General features: G+C 39.8%; 1 protein-coding gene across 10 annotated transcripts in view; it reads right to left on the minus strand.

Annotated features, from left to right (window-relative positions):
- The window catches only part of LOC140730738 (KH domain-containing RNA-binding protein QKI), a 548,106-nt gene that overhangs the window by 482,091 nt on the left and 49,103 nt on the right, over nt 1-16,912 (minus strand). The window lies entirely within an intron of this gene.

A 16,912-nucleotide genomic window follows, 5' to 3' on the forward strand; every position in this document is an offset into this window, starting at 1 on the left:
CAGTCTTCCCCAAAAAGTCCTGGATGAACCATGAGGTCTGCAATCTACTGACAGTCAGATCAATGGCATTCAGGTCTGGCAACCAAGTGAGAGGTCCAGGTTCTTCTCACATGTGAAATGGCAATTTGGGACCAAAGTAATCACTGAACGATGCTCAACAGCTTCAGCAAGGCTTGAATGCTATCATCTCCTACAAAGCAAAAACAAGCAACATGGGTGACAACAAGGTTTCACTCCCAGATAAGCTCAATGCTTTTAATGTTTGCTTTGACTCTCAAAACATGGAAGAAAACTTCCAAACTCCACAAATTTCCAAAGCCCCCAATCACCCTCTGATTTCAATCTCAGAGGCCAACCTGAGAGCATCCTTCAGGAGACTGAATCCACAGAAAGCAACTGGCCCAGACAGAGTACCTGGGCAAGTTGATCAGCTGAACCTCTCATGATTTCAGAGGATCTGTCCTGGGTCCAACACATAAATGCTATAATAAAGAAAGCACAACAGTGCCTTTACTTTCTTAGACATTTGCAAAGATTCAGCAGGGGATTTAAAACTTTGACAAACTTCTATACAGTGCCTTGTAAAAATATTTAGCACCCAACCGTTTGTTCACATAAATGAGTATTACAAACAGAGATTTTGATCAGTTCAACTGAGTATTTTTGTTTGCAAATCACATGCTTTTTAAAAAAGAAACAATTACAGGGAAAATAGTCAAGCGTGTAAAACTAAAATTTTAATAACTGAGATGTCAGCAGTTAAGTCTTCAAGCCCTTTGCTCAAAACTTAGTTGAACCACCTTTCACATCTATTTCAGCCAGTAGTCTTTTTACATAAGTCTCTATTAGCTTTTCACAATGTGATGGAACAAGATTTCCCCATTCCTCCTTGCTAGATTGCTCAAGCTGGATCAGGTTAGTTGGGGAGCGAAGGTGGACAACAGTCTTGAGATCTTGCCAGAGATGTTCGATTAGGTTATGGTCAAGACTCTGATTGGGCCACTCAAGGATGTCAATTTTCATTTGAAGCTCATGGATTCTCTAGCAATCTGTGTTGGATCATTGCCCCACTGAAAGACAAAGTTTCTCTGCAATTTAAGTTTTCTAGCAGAGTCTAGCAGGTTTTTATCCAGGATCTTACTATATTTAGCAGCATTTATTTTTCCATCAATCCTGACCCAGATTTCCAGACTCTAAAGCTGAAAAACTTCTCCATAGCATGATGTTACCTCCACCATACTTTACAGTAGGGATGGTGTTACCTGGGTGATGTACAGTATTAGATTTATGCCACACATACCACTTAGTGTTGAGACCAGAAAATTCCACTTTAGTCTCATGCATCCACAAGACTTTCTTCCACATCTTTACAGCATCTCCAAAGAGACACTTTGCAAAGCCTTTAGGGGCAAGGCTTTTTTTTAAGCCAGGGCTTCTTCCATGTCACTCTTCCACAAATACCCTTTTTATACAAGGCCTTAGAGATTGCAGAGCCATGAACTTCATCTCCAGTTGCAACCACTGACTTCTACAGCTCAGTCAGAGTGACTATTGGCGTCATAGTAGCCCCTCTTACTTGTCGAATTCTTCTCTGGCAACTAAGTTCAGAGCGGCAGCCTGACCTAGGCAGTGAGGCTGTGGTTTTCTTATTTTTCTCCATTTATTCACAATGGACTGCACTGAGCTCTTAAGTACACCCGTTCCTCATAGCGTTCCTCGTAGTTAATGCATAATGTGAAAACGCATAATGTGAATAATTACCGTAGATGTCGGATTATAAGCCGCTACTTTTTTCCCACGCTTTGAACAGCTTTGAACACTGCGGCCTTTACTACGGTGCGGCTAATGCATGTTTTTTTTCATGCCGCCAAAAACATTTTGCCTCGTAACAGTAGACCAATAAAATTGATGAGTAGTTCACAGAGGTCCAATGAAATTGTACGATAAATCAAGCGCACTTTCACAATTAAATTATTGTAAATCAGTCATTTGTACTCACCCTCATCAACATGGAAAACACTCGAAGAAAAGCATTGTGCTGCCTTTATGGCAGTTATTTAGTTTATAATATTTTCGCTTAGTAATTCATTTGTTAGTTAAAGTTAGAAGTGTTTTAAGTATATTTGTTTTCTGTACTACATCCCGGGATGCTATGACGTCACACCCGGTTTCGCCGCGTCTTGTGGGAAATACCGGTTTGCGATAAACGGGAAGGCGGGGGCGAGCGGCGGAGCCAAAACGCTGCTTTTAAGTTAAAGGCGATCAATAACTTTTCCTGGTAGGCTGCAGTATATATATTTTTTACCAGTCGTTAGGAGATATTGGAATGTTGTTCAGTAAAAAAGTATACGCAACGTATATTTAAAAGTAGCCGCGTTACAGGCACGGTTCGAAAAAAAGCATTTGCAATATGTATTTGTTTATGTTACCATATGGATTTAATTAAAAGTTTAAAAATCCTCACGTGTAATATCTTTCTGTGTAAATATCTCATATTACAACGTGGGACACCTGCGGCCGAAAATCCGGTGCGGCCTAAAATCCGGTGCGGCCTGTACAAGTACAAAATTGATTTTATTTCTAAAATTAGAGCCAGCGGCTTTTAATCAGGTGCGCTCTGTAGTGTGAAATCTACGGTATTTAAATGGTGAAAATCGGGATGCATTCCAGAGGGCTTCCTAAATGTGTTTTATCTGTAATTTATTCACATTTTCATACCAATATGACACAAAAGCAGTACCACAAGGCAACATTCGTATTAGATTTCATCAATTTAAGGTAGTATTCAACATAATAAATCATAGTAAGTTAACACAGTAAAGTGCACAGTACTCACCAACAGTGGCAGATGTGCTCACTCCGGGAGATGAGTGGTTGTTATGGTGTCAGGATCATATCAAGCACAGCAAGGGGTGAAGGAAGATTCACAGAACACTTGAAACTGCTGGCAGCAGGAGATGACACCAGTTTGAAGAAAGTGGTGAGGGTTGTTTGCTTGGCAGCACGCTGTTTTTCAGCATAAATTTGCTTGTAGGGAAGAAGGGTTGATGGCAGGGAATGACTGAAGTGCTGACTCCGTTCTAAACTTGGATCCATGTCCATTGCCATCTGTGCCAAGTGTTCTGACTTCCTCCATTCCCTCACCGTTGGTAAACTCCCGGGATTTTCAAAAATCGTCTGTTGCTTGCAGCATCTGAGAGATAGTTCGTCGTTAAAAAAATACACCTTGAATGTGGATCACATCTTGGTCGAGTGGTTGAATCAGCGATGTTGTGTTAGGCACAAGAAATCCACTGTTATGTGAGGATGAATGCTATCCAAATGTTTAGGATGGGCTGCAGCATTGTCAAGCAACAGAAGAACTTTAAAGGCAAGATTCTGTTCCCGGCAGCAGCGTCCCAGAGCTGTATTATCTTCACTTGATGCTGCGCTGTTTATAATTTCCAACTTCTTTTCAAGTGTTAAAGTGGTTCTCTGCCGCACAGCTGATGACCCAGGACATGACATCAGACGCTTAGGAGGCATAGTTAAATATTTCAAGCACAAAATCACTGCACCGTAGGTAAAACTAACAAAAGTTTAAGCGCGCAAGATCGCACATCCACACCTTGCTAAAACCAACGCGAGACTGGCAATTTGGGACCAAAGTAATCACTGAACGATGCTCAACAGCTTCAGCAAGGCTTGAATGCTATCATCTCCTACAAAGCAAAAACAAGCAACATGGGTGACAACAAGGTTTCACTCCCAGATAAGCTCAATGCTTTTAATGTTTGCTTTGACTCTCAAAACATGGAAGAAAACTTCCAAACTGCGTGCACCTGACTTGTATTGGTGAGAAAGCAGTGCTTCTCGTTCCAACAGTGAGACTGTGAGGCGTGCGCACGTGACTTGTATTGGCAGGAAAGCAGTGCTCCTCGCATAACTGAGTTTTAGACACATATGAGGAGACGTTGGTAGAAATACCGTAGATTTCGCACTACAGAGCGCACCTGATTAAAAGCCGCTGGCTCTAATTTTAGAAAGAAAATCAATTTTGTACTTGTACAAACCGCACCGGATTTTAGGCCGCAGGTGTCCCACGTTGTAATATGAGATATTTACACAGAAAGATATTACAAGTGAGGATTTTTTAACTTTTAATTAAATCCGTATGGAAACATAAACAAATACATATTGCAAATGCTTTTTTTCGAACCGTGCCTCTAACACGGCTACTTTTAAATATACATACGTATCGGTAACACACAAATTACGTTGCATATACTTTTTTACTGAACAACATTCCAATATCTCCTAACGACGTAAAAAAATATATACTGCAGCCTACCAGGAAAAGTTATTGATCGCCTTTAACTTAAAAGCAGCGTTTTCGCTCGGGTAATGTGCTCGGCTAATGTGCTCCCCCCCACCTTCCCGTTTATCGCAAACCGGTATTTCCCACAAGACGCGGCGAAACCGGATGTGATGTCATAGTATCCCGGGATGTACAGAAAACAAATAGATAGATAGATACTTTATTCAACTAGAAAATACTAACAAATGAATTACTAAGCGAAAATATTATAAACTAAATAACTGCCATAAAGGCAGCACAATGCTTTTCTTCGAGTGTTTTCCATGTTGATGAGGGTGAGTACAAATGACTGATTTACAATAATTTAATTGTGAAAGTGCGCTTGATTTATCGTACAATTTCATTGGACCTCTGTGAACTACTCATCAATTTTATTGGTCTACTGTTACGAGGCAAAATGTTTTTGGCGGCATGAAAAAAAATCATGCATTAGCCGCACCGTAGTAAAGGCCGCAGTGTTCAAAGCTGTTCAAAGCGTGGGAAAAAAGTAGCGGCTTATAATCCGACATCTACGGTAGGTTTCCTCGCATAACTGTGAATCCGCATTGTCTGGGTACGCATATAACGAGGATAGGTGTATGTTCAATGCCTTTGAGATAGTATTGCACCCTTCATCAGATTTGTGCTTCTCTTTTGTTATTTCCTGACTTGTCTTGAATACTCTGTTTTCATTTTGATTTGGTCTGCTGAAAATCTACCATACTGTTGGATCTTACAGAAAGAGGAGGTATTTATTTTTATGAATTCACTGAAAACAGGTTATCCTCAACTTTCTACATCAACAAATTGAATGAGTGGATAAGGTAATATACAGTAATGCACCAGAGGAAATTTAGTAGTAGTTAGAAAGGGGATGAATACTTTTTCAGCCTCACAATTTTGGTTTTTAATTTTTAGTAAATTGTTGACAATGTTTTAGAAACACAGAAAACCTACAGCACAATACAGGCCCTTCAGCCAAAAATGGCTGTGCCAAACATATCCCTACACTAGAAATTACTAGGCTTAGCTATAGCCCTCTATTTTTCTAAGCTCCATCTACCTATTCCAAAAGTCTCTTAAAAGACCTTATCGTATCTGCCTCTACCACCTTTGCTCGCAGCCCATTCCATGCACTCACCACTCTCTGAGTAAAAAAAACTACCGACAGCTCCTCTGTACCTACTCCCCAGCACCTTAAACCTGCGTCCTCTTGTGGTAACCGGTTCAGCCCTGGGAAAAAGCCTCTGACTATCCACATGATCAACGACTCTCAACATCTTATACATCTCTATCAGGCCACCTCTCATCCTCCGTATCTCCAAGGAGAAAAGGCTGAGTTCACTCAACCTATTCTCATAAGGTATGCTCCCTAATCCAGGCAACATCCTTGTAAATCTCCACTGCACCCTTTCTATGGCTTCCACATCCTTCCTGTAGTGAGGCAACCAAAACTGAGCACAGTACTTCAAGTGGAGTCTGACCAGGGTCCAATATAGCTGCAACATTACCTCTCAGCTCCTAAATTCAATTCCACGATTGATGAAGGCCAATACACCATATGCCTTCTTATCCACTGAGTCAACCTGCGCAGCTGCTTTGAGTGTCCTATGGACTCAGACCCCAAGATCCCTCTGATCCTCCAAACTGCCAAGTGTCTTACCATTAATACTATATTCTGCCATCACATTTGACTTACCAAAATGAACCACTTCACACTTATCTGGGTTGAACTCCATCTGCCACTTCTCAGCCCAGTTTTACATCCTATCAATGTCCTGCTGTAACCTCCGACAGCCCCCCACACTATCCACAACACCTCCAACCTTTGTGTCATCAGCAAACTTACTAACCCATCCCTCCACTTCCTCATCAGGTCATTTATAAAAATCAAGAAGAGTAAGGGTCCCAGAGCAGATCCCTGTGGCACTCCACTGGTGACCGACCTCCATGCAGAATATGACCCGTCTACAACCACTCTTTGCCTTCTGTGGGCAAGCCAGTTCTCAATCCATAAAGCAATGTGCTCTTGGATCCTATGTCTCATTACTTTCTCAATAAGCCTTGCATGGGGTACCTTATCTAAATGCCTTGCTGAAATCCATATACACTACATCTACTGCTCTACCTTCATCAATGTGTTTAGTCACATCCTCAAAAAATTCAATCAGGCTCGTAAGGCACGACCTGCCCTTGACAAAGCCACGCTGACTATTCCTAATCATATTATATCTTTCCAAATGTTCACAAATCCTGCCTCTCAGAATCTTCTCCATCAACTTACCAACCACTGAGGTAATACTCACTGGTCTATCTCTACTCCCTTTTATTGAATAAAGGAGCAACATTCGCAATCCTCCAATCCTCTGGAACCTTTCCTGTCCCTATTGATGATGCAAAGATCATCGTCAGAGGCTCAGCAATCTTCTCCCTCACCTCCCACAGTAGCCTGGGGTACATCTCAATCCGGCCTGGCGACTTATCCAACTTGATGCTTTCCAAAAGCTCCAGCACATCCTCTTCCTTAATATCTACATGCTCAAGCTTTTCAATCTGCTGCAAGTCGTCACTATTATCACCAAGAGCCTTTTCCATAGTGAATACTGAAGCATTAAGTACCTCTGCTATTTCCTCCGATTCCATACATACTTTCCCACTATCACATTTGATAGGTCCTATTCTTTCACGTCTTATCCTCTTGCTCTTCACATACTTGCAGAATGCCTTGGGGTTTTCCTTAATCCTGCCCACCAAGGCCTTCTCATGGTCCCTTCTGGTTCTCCTAATTTCCTTCTTAAGCTCATTCCTGTTAGCCTTAAAATCTTCTAGATCTCTAACATTACCTCGCTTTCTGAATCTTTTGTAAGCTTTTCTTTTCATCTTGACTAGAGTTATTACAGCCTTTGTACACTACGGTTCCTGCACCCTACCATAACTTCCCTATTTCATTGGAATGTACCTATGCAGAACTTCACACAAATATTCCCTGAACATTTGCCACATTTCTTCTGTATTTTTCCTTGAGAACAAGGCAAATATGTTTCACAAAATAAAGGAATATTCCATTGCCCAATATAACCATTCAACAGAACTCACAATAAAAAAAAAAGCAAATCAACTCTTCACTGATGATCAGAAAAATTCCTGTGAATGCAACAGAAGCTAAGCAGAGCCAACAAACCCTCCAGCACATTGTCCAATTGGAATTAAATGCTCCGCAGAAACTTTTCAGTTCAAATTAACTCGTGCCTGCTCAGGATTTCCAGCTGTTCTGAACCCACCCATAGCCAGTTCCTGAAAGTACGTTTTCACAACCCAAGCTATGATTTCATGCAGTTAAATTTATCATAGCTTATTATTTTCAACTGCCAGTCATGACTTTGAGGCTTATAATACAGTGCCTTTATCTATCCATACAGCATTTATACGCACAGCTATTCTAGCATTGTAACTGACAAAACTCATCCTATTGATGACACTACATTTGCATTATACTGTACACCATAAACTAAATTAAAGGCATTAAGGATTCCTGTATTAAATCCATGTTTTATACAATCACCAGATATTCTGAACAAAATCCACTAGCACAGCTTCTGTCAGTCAATTTTAAACATTAAACAACAAAAGTTATCATAGTTTTTACATCCAATATTTCTGTTTATTGAAATACAATCAATATATCTGCAGAGTTCATCTTACCTTCCCCAGACTGGTGTTCAGAAGAATGGAAAGTGATCTTGCTGATTTTAGCATCACATTCTTACAAAGTCCTACAAATGTAGTCCCAATTTGTTTATCCTCTCTTGATACAATTCATGCTTGGAACTTATCTAGCCAGGTTAATGAATTTAGAGAGGTCAGATGTTCTGTCTAATATGAGTGCCAATCTGTACAGAGAATCTCTACCTTTTCCAGACTTTGGGCCACAGAAAGTAGTACGGCAGAAACAGCAGAAATGGGCTCACAAGCCAAGGTAAAGCCTAATTCAATTTTTCATCTTAGTCTAGGCTACTCATCTGTTCAGGGTCAGTCATTAATGTGGTTTTATTGTATGGCAATGTGAGATGTAATTCTGTCTGTCATAACAAGTTATCTGATGAAATCCAGTGCAACTGATTTGGCAACAAGTTTCAGTGCATTCTCATTGACTGACACCGCATCATGGGATTCCAACATTCTAGAAATCAAGATACTATTTTGGCATGAAGAACTGTAAATATACATTGTGCTGCTTTTACTACTGCAATTCTCTGATATCTTATTACTTGGAAGGTGAACACTTCTGTCAAAATCGAATTCTACCTGTCAGTATGCACAGAAAATCTGATCAGTTTCATGATGAAATAATTGTCTTTGACTGTTAGTTATATTAATAATCTAATACACAAATCATAAATAGAAAGCCTGGGTATGAATATGAATACCTGCGATCCCAACTCAGAGCTTCTGACTGCGTAAAATGTCACAACAGTTAGAGAACCCTACAGAAAACCTATTGTGGCATCCAAATCATCATATACTATAGAGCTTATTAAAATAGACTAGGTTTGGGCGTCCCTTAACTTGCTTGCTCTCCAGGTTTACAGTGGCTGAAATGTCCACAGATTCTGCAACAGGAAGGACAGGTGTTGGGCAGTATGGGACATAAAGTGCATACCTTTTGCTCCTCATGCTGCACTCCTAATGGAAAAAAAAATGAGATTTTCAGTTCTACTACTTTATTTTGATAGACCTCGAACAAGAGTCAGTGAGGAGTCAAAGTGATAACCTCTGGCTGTGATAGAGCTCAGTAAGGTTTTTCTCAACCACAACCCCTGTCTACTTACAAAAATCAGTCAAACATTTAAGAGTCTTCATGTGAAAAACACAACTTAGCAACCAAATATTTTTTTTTTACTTGTTACTATCAAACAACTTATGTTTCATCCTTAGAAGCTTTGAATGGATTGCTTGCCAATATAATCATATTCTGTACTTTAACATTCAGCTCAACTGCTGCAGATTTCCTGAGAACCAGGTTACTTAACCCATTTGAGATCTGGATGGAAAAGATTAAGCTTACAACCATTTTCCCTGAAAGAATATCATGATATGTACTTGGAAGGCAGAACGTCATTATTAATTATCCAAATTGCCAGAGGTCTTCACCTAGTGTACTAATAGATGGTTCACATTAAATTATGACCACAATCATCAAATACAATAATTTCAAGAATCCTGGGATGTCCTAATCAAAGCATTTAGTAAGCTATAAATAAAATCAAGAAAAGTGACAAATGGCTGCTCTTTCTTATTGGAGATTAATACTACCCAATTTCAACTCAGTGAACCACTTAGGCACATTCTACTTGAAAGTTTGCAGGAAAATATTCTCGATTCCATGAGTGAAAAGGGTTTAATGGAATTCAGAATTGTCAGAGGTACATATGGATTTGCTGCAAAGTTTAATTGTTGTTCAGAATCTAATTATGTTACCATTAAAAAATTTACATACTGGAAGGATATTCCAACTTCCACAAAGCGTTCAGTTCATCCAACCTTATACTAACAGTTTAAAAAAAACTAGTAACATCATTATGCCCTCAGAAACTGCTCTGCTGCACAATCTAAATGTACTAAGCAAAATTTCAGAATCCCATCTGTTCTCTGTGCATCTATACCCACAGCCAAAATCAGTCACAAAAAATAATTAACACCATTACAACAACATAGCATACTCAACACAAAAGATAACACCACAATGTCGTTCATTAACTGCAAAACTCTGAGAGCTGGTGATTCAATCTTATATTGGGCACATCTACAGTTAATTTAATCTGTCAGAATAGTGATGTAATTGAGTTAATTCAATATTTCTTACTAAATAATGATGATGCTGTTCAAACATAAGTAAATTTTCCAGAAGGCTGAACCAGTAGCTCACCATTTCAATGAGGAGATAAACCATCTGAACAGGATATACCAACTCAAATAAATTCTTGAAAGTGATTAGAAACAATTCTTGTTTCCTGTTCAGCCATCCTATTTTCCAATATACAAGAGAAACATAAGAAAATGTATGACTACACAGACAATATTATTTGACATAACTCATATCAATGAGATAAACGAGGAAAAGCACGATTGGTTCATTTCTCAATCCAAAAGGATTCTACATCTTCTGATCCAATCTCATCTCTAAGGATTTTATTTCATTTCTTTACCAACAGTCACCCCACTTCCTCTACCTATTTGCCTATCCTTTCGACACAATGCGTATCCTTGGATATTAAGTTCCCAACGATGATCCACGATTCAGGGATGCCCACAACATCATACCTGCCAATTTCTAACTGGACTACAAGATCACCAACCTTATTCCATAAACAGCGTACATTTAAATGTAACACTTTCAGTCCTGTATTCATCATCCTTTTCAATTTTGTCTCCGTGTTACTGGAAGGAAAATTCTAATTCCTTTTTAAACATTTTGGCTTCATATTTATTCTGGAGAGTTTTTGTAACCTCTCCTGCAGTCTTTTTCCCTTTTACTTTATCCCCACTTTTCCAAACTGTTGAACTTACCCCCCACCCCACTACCATTTAGTTTAAAGACACACTTCAACCCATCCCACTGACTACAATTTTCCCCCATCAACTGCATATCCTTCCTCACAATCTTATTACACGCTGCATCTACTTGTATTCCAACTGCCCCATCCTCACCTCTACCACTCCAGTTCCCACCCTCCACCAAGTTAGTTTAAATCCTCCCAACAGCTCTAGCAAACCTACTTGCAAGAATATTATACCCCCTTAGGTTTGGTGTAACCTGTCCTTTTTGTATGAATTATATCTTCCCCAGAAGAGATCCCAATGAATCACCTGCCCCCTGCAGCAATTCTTCAACCACTTATTCATCTCCCAAATCATCCTATTCTTACCCTCACTGGTACATGGCACAGGCAGCAATCCAGAGTTAGCTACATTTGAGGTCCTGCTTTTTAGCTTTCTACCAGCTCCCAACATTCACTCTTGAGGACCTCATCCCTGTTCCTATCCACGCCGTTGCTACTGGTATGTACAATTTCTGGCTGCTCACCCACCCCTTTAGAATGCTGTGGACCCAGTATGACATCCCTGGGTATCTGGGAAGCAACATAACATCTGTAGCCTCTTTCACACCCACAGCATCTCCTGACTGTTCCTCTAACTACTGAATCCCCTATCACCACTGCACTGCTCTTCACTTGTCTTTCCTTCTAAGCCTCAGAACCAAACACAGTCCCAGAGACCTGTTTGGTGCCACAACCACATGGACATCCTGCACTGTCCATTTATTCCTTCCCTCCAAGTATCCCAGCTACCTGTCTTCTGGAATTTAGCTGTGATTGTCTCCCTGTTTATCAATTTCTCATTCTCCTGTATGAGCTGAAGGTCATCCAGCTGCAGCTCCAGTTCCCTAACATGGTTTCTAAGGAGCTGCAGTTCGATGCACCATACAGATGTAGTTATCAGGGAGACTGGAGGTCTCCCAGAATTCCCACATTTCACATGAAGAACACACCACTGACACTGGACCTATTCTCACTGTACTAGCTATGTACTTATAGACAAAGGAAGAAAGAAACTTAACAGTCTTCGACCCATCTTGCCCAAGCCTCTTGAGCCAAAGCCTCAAACTAACCACTAACACTGGTCCACTCCAACAACAGCAGCTCCTACAATGGCAGCTCCACTTACCCCTAACTTCTTTCCCTTGGCCTTTGCCAAGTGCCTAATAAATCACAATGACTGAAGTCCATTGAAAAGTCCTGAAAGGCCATACTCTTTTTCAATCTCGCTCTGGCTCTCCAAAAATAACAATGTCATTGACTTGCATTTCCATACAACATAGAAAGAAGCCATTTCAGCACACAATGTTCTGAATTAACTCAGAGCAATTCCATTTCCCACCTTTTTTTGTAATCTATTCTTCCCACATTTCCATCAACATTGCCCCAATTCTATTACTTGCCTATATATGAGGAGCAATCTACAGTGGCTAATTAATCTATTAACTAGTATATCGTGTGGATGTGGAAGAAAACACTAGTGGTTGAAAGGAAAATGTGTAAGCTCCATAAAGGAAACAACAATCAGGTGATCTGTGATGCAGCTGCAAAACCAATTGCATTACTGTTTCTGCCACATCTATGGGAACTCTTTCAAACTGAAGAAGCTTCTTGGAAGATACCGAGTTTCTTTAAAGGGAGAAGATAAAGCCCATTCACAACTAACCTAAAGTACATCCTAAACTATCCATAAACTCACCCCATCTGTGGCACTGTCTAAAAAATTGCACATCAGATTCTTCAATCACCTCAACTGGAATAAAAACAAGATAAGGGAGACTCCAAAGGAATCAGGAACAGAAATATTTATAGCATTTTGAATGTCCCGAAAAGATAAAAAATAATTTGACTGCTCAAATAAAGAGAAGTTTACTGGATACAGTTTATTTCCATACATATAAGGTAACACACAGAATTTTCCCTGCAACTGACATGTCAGACTATATGCAAGGTTTATTGCTGATAAAGTGCTTTGGATACCATAAACCACAAAAATACTCCCACCATTCTTGTTGTCATTCCAAAACAATAACACACTGTATAGCAAATAATATACTAAGAAATGACAATTAACACTTTAACTGTAGTCCATGGAAGATGGTGAAAGATACTCAAAATATTGCAGATAATTCAAGCCACTTATCAAGTATCTTCTACACTGGGCTGTTTAACAATCATATTCCAACCTCAAGTGTGTAAAAAAATAAATTCCACTGATATTGAATTTGTTTGAGGCATTTCCACATTAAACACTGAACCCTTGGAGCATTCACAAAACTTGCATTCACAATTAAATACTATTACCATTTGCATATGGTCTCTTGCAGAGAGTCTGGAAACTACTCTTTGTAACACATAAGCACACTGGTGGAGCAAGCTATGATTCAGCATCAGATGCAATGTACCACATGTGATGAAATCTTGGCTCTGAATGCCATTTAAAGCTTTACAGGAAATTATAGTAATTTAGCAATCCATTCTTCGCAAGATTAAAATAATGCTTAGCATTGTGCCAAAGGAATGGCAGTAATTTTACAGAGCACAAATCTGTATTTTTCTTAACACTAAATCCACTCTTATCCATATAATTGCAGATCAGCCAACCAGTTCATGTGGTGACTGCTCATGCCGAGATACAGAAGTTCAGAACTGTACCTAGTGCTATAAAGTCATATTATAGAGGAATCTTTAGGCTCCTCAATCTTAAGTTAACAGCTTTCCTTCCATGCTACAGCCACTGGGGTAGCAGCAAACAGTAAGACTCACAAAAGCCAGGTAGAGACATGCACTAAGAAATGCAAAAGGGTAATTATTTGCTATTTGAATACTACACTGACATGCTTTGATGTACAAAGTCAGCTTATGTAAGCTTTACATTGGCTTTTGTAGATTCTGGGATGATCAACACTAGAAGGAAGGTAACCTGGGCTTTCTGCAGAATGAGAAACTGAAATTGAGTTTATTGATACTACTGTTGAATGAGTTATTCGTGGATACCATCCACAGGTACCACCTGGCTTTGCATATTCCCAGATTTTTTTTTCTTTTTATAGCACCAAGGCAGAAACCATGTTAAATGGACACCATTTCCTCCAGTCCTCCCTCTACAACAACACATTTTATGCTGATTATGAAGACTTGAACTCTTCCAAGAACTAGTTTGTTCAGAGCCAGATATACCTCTAACATATGCTGAATTGACAGGCAATTGTGACACAAAAAGAGTCAAGGTATTTCTGACAGATACTGCAGCACTTTCCAGAATGGTCTAGGTAGTAAAATTCTTGTTGGACAATGCTAAAATCAAACTGTGCGCCTGTATTTTTTTTAATTAAAAGTTTGTTGCTCTTGTGCTTACAAACTGCTCAAAGGTTATGCAACCAATGAAATATCCTTGCCATCCAGAGGCTACCCTTTCATTTGCTCTGGAGCTTCAAAGATTAATGCCAAAATATGTTATCAAAATTTCTGTCTGAGTGAAAACTATGGCCAGTACGTGATGTAGTTGTATGTCACATTCCAGTTCAATATTAAGGAAACTCAACTATTGTAGTTCAAAGTGATTCCATCTTGCTGTCCTGAAGCTGCTTTTGCACTCTATGTACTGCTCACTTTGAATAAAGAACATCTTTGACCTTTCCTGTGCCACAGTCTCCAGCAAACCAGGATGTGTTGCTGGTATATCTAGCTCTTTTGTGCAAGAAACCTTGTGCACAAGTTCCTGCAGTTCCCTTATGCATTTGCTTTTCACTCATTTCTCAAAATGACATTTTATCAAGTAAATCCATCATCCTTTAAACTGTACATGTATCTAATTTTTAAAGCAGTGTTTTTCTATCACACTGTAGCTGCAGTGTTAACTTTATACACCTTCATTACACCTTTTGAAGCAATTTTAATTTTTGCCAGAAACTGTACCCTTGCAACCACAAATAAATAAGACTTTAAACACCTAATGGCATCTTACCAAAGTAAGTGGGAGCTCATAGTCTGGCTGCTTTCAAGTCAAGATATTGCTAGAATAATGCGGTGACACTTTGCGGGCAGTTAACAAAACTTCTACATATCCTACTTCTGAACTAATTTCATTGCAATCTGCAGCCTGAATTTCCTGTTAAGTAATGTACTTTTGAACTATCATAATGGAGTAGTGATTTCACAAACTTTTGAAAGACTCAGCGGAACGGCACTTTTAAAGGTACATTGCCATAAATGGAAGTTTGGGAGGGGGGGGTAGAGGAGAACCCCAAGCCAGACGAAAACATCAGGGTGTAAAATCTTCTCCTCCCAGCATCTTGTTAGCAAATATACAGTCACTGGAGAACTATATTGGAGGACCCAAGGGCAAGATTGCTGCATCAGAGAAAATGAGGAATTGCTGCATTCTCTGCTTCACGAAGACATGGCTCATCCCGGATAAGATGGACACATTGGTAAGACACGAGGGCTTCTCGATTCTTCAGGTGAACTGGACTGCTGATTGGAAGCGGGTAAAAGGTAGGGGTTTATGTTTTATGATTAACTCTTCGCGGTGCTCAAACATACCGGTCTTATCACACTCTTGTACCCCCAGCCTGGAACTTCTATTGATTTGAGTGCCAACCATTCTACTTACCAAGAGAGGTCTCCTCTGTGATCCTGACCGCAGCTTACATACCACCAAAGGCCAATGTTAAGCAAGCACTATAGGTACTGAGTGCTGTGATCAGCAAACAGGAAACAGCCTTTCCTGATGCCTTGCAAGTCATTGCTGGAGACTTTAATCAGGATTGCTTGAAGAAATCTTTGCCCAATTATCATCAACATATCACCTGCAGCACAAGTGGTCCCAACACATTCGACCACTGTTATACTATGATTAGGAATACCTACCATTCCATCCCTAGACTGCATTTCGGAAAATCTGACCATTCTGTCCTCCTCCTATCTGCATAGAGGTGCAAGACTCCAGAGACAAGGACAATAAAAATATGGTCACGGAAGACAGAGGAGCAGCTATGGGATTGCTTCAAGTCAATGAACTGGGCCACGTTCAAGAATTTTAAAAGATATGAACATATATACCATGGTTATCACAGATTTTATAAACACAGTAGTAGATGAGTGTGTCCCTACAAAATCATTCAGTCCTTCCCAAGCAGAAGCCATGGATTAACCATGAGTTCTGCAATATGCTGAGGCCCAGACCTTGCAGTTAACATCCACAGAACAAAAAGTCCTCTATCAGCTGCCTCTGCTGTACATTACTTCCCAACAATGAATTTCCAGGACAAGAGCTTAGAAAATGTGGACCCACTTCCCATACGTTAGGAAACATCTTTTAATAAAAGGCTAATATTAATTATTAAATTCACCGTCACCTTTAGTGCACCAGCAAGGAACATGATCCTTTTAAGATCCAGACCCAGCTAAATGCTCAAGCTCGTGTGTCTATTAGACAACAGCAATCCATGCACTCCTTATGTTTTCAGGACTACCTCAAAGCACTAGATAAAGCACTAGCATTGATGCTGATTCTTTAGAATCTTACCAATCCAAGACAGAATAAACAAAATATCAGAGTCCAATCCCAGGCCAACAACGCCAGTACTGGGGTTCTAATTACACTGGGCAGGTCACATCTTTCCCATCTGATATCAGACCTCCAAAATAGGTTCTATTCCAAACATTAGAACATAAGAACGTAAGAAATAGGAGGACGAGTCTGCCCTGCCATTCAATAAGATCATGGCTGATCTGTCTGTAAACTCAGCTTTATCTACCTGCCTTTTCGCCATAACCCTTAATTCCCCTACTATGTAAAAATCTATCTAACTGTATCTTAAATATATTTAGTGAAGAAGCCTCAACTGCTTCCCTGGACAGAGAATTCCACAGATTCACCACTCTCTGGGAAAAACAGTTTCTCCTCATCTCCGTCCTAAATCTTCTCCCCTGAATCTTGAGGCAACGTCCCCGAGTTCTAGTCTCACCTACCACC

This window comes from Hemitrygon akajei, chromosome 7, assembly GCF_048418815.1.
Source record: "Hemitrygon akajei chromosome 7, sHemAka1.3, whole genome shotgun sequence".
In the NCBI taxonomy this organism is placed as follows: domain Eukaryota; kingdom Metazoa; phylum Chordata; class Chondrichthyes; order Myliobatiformes; family Dasyatidae; genus Hemitrygon; species Hemitrygon akajei.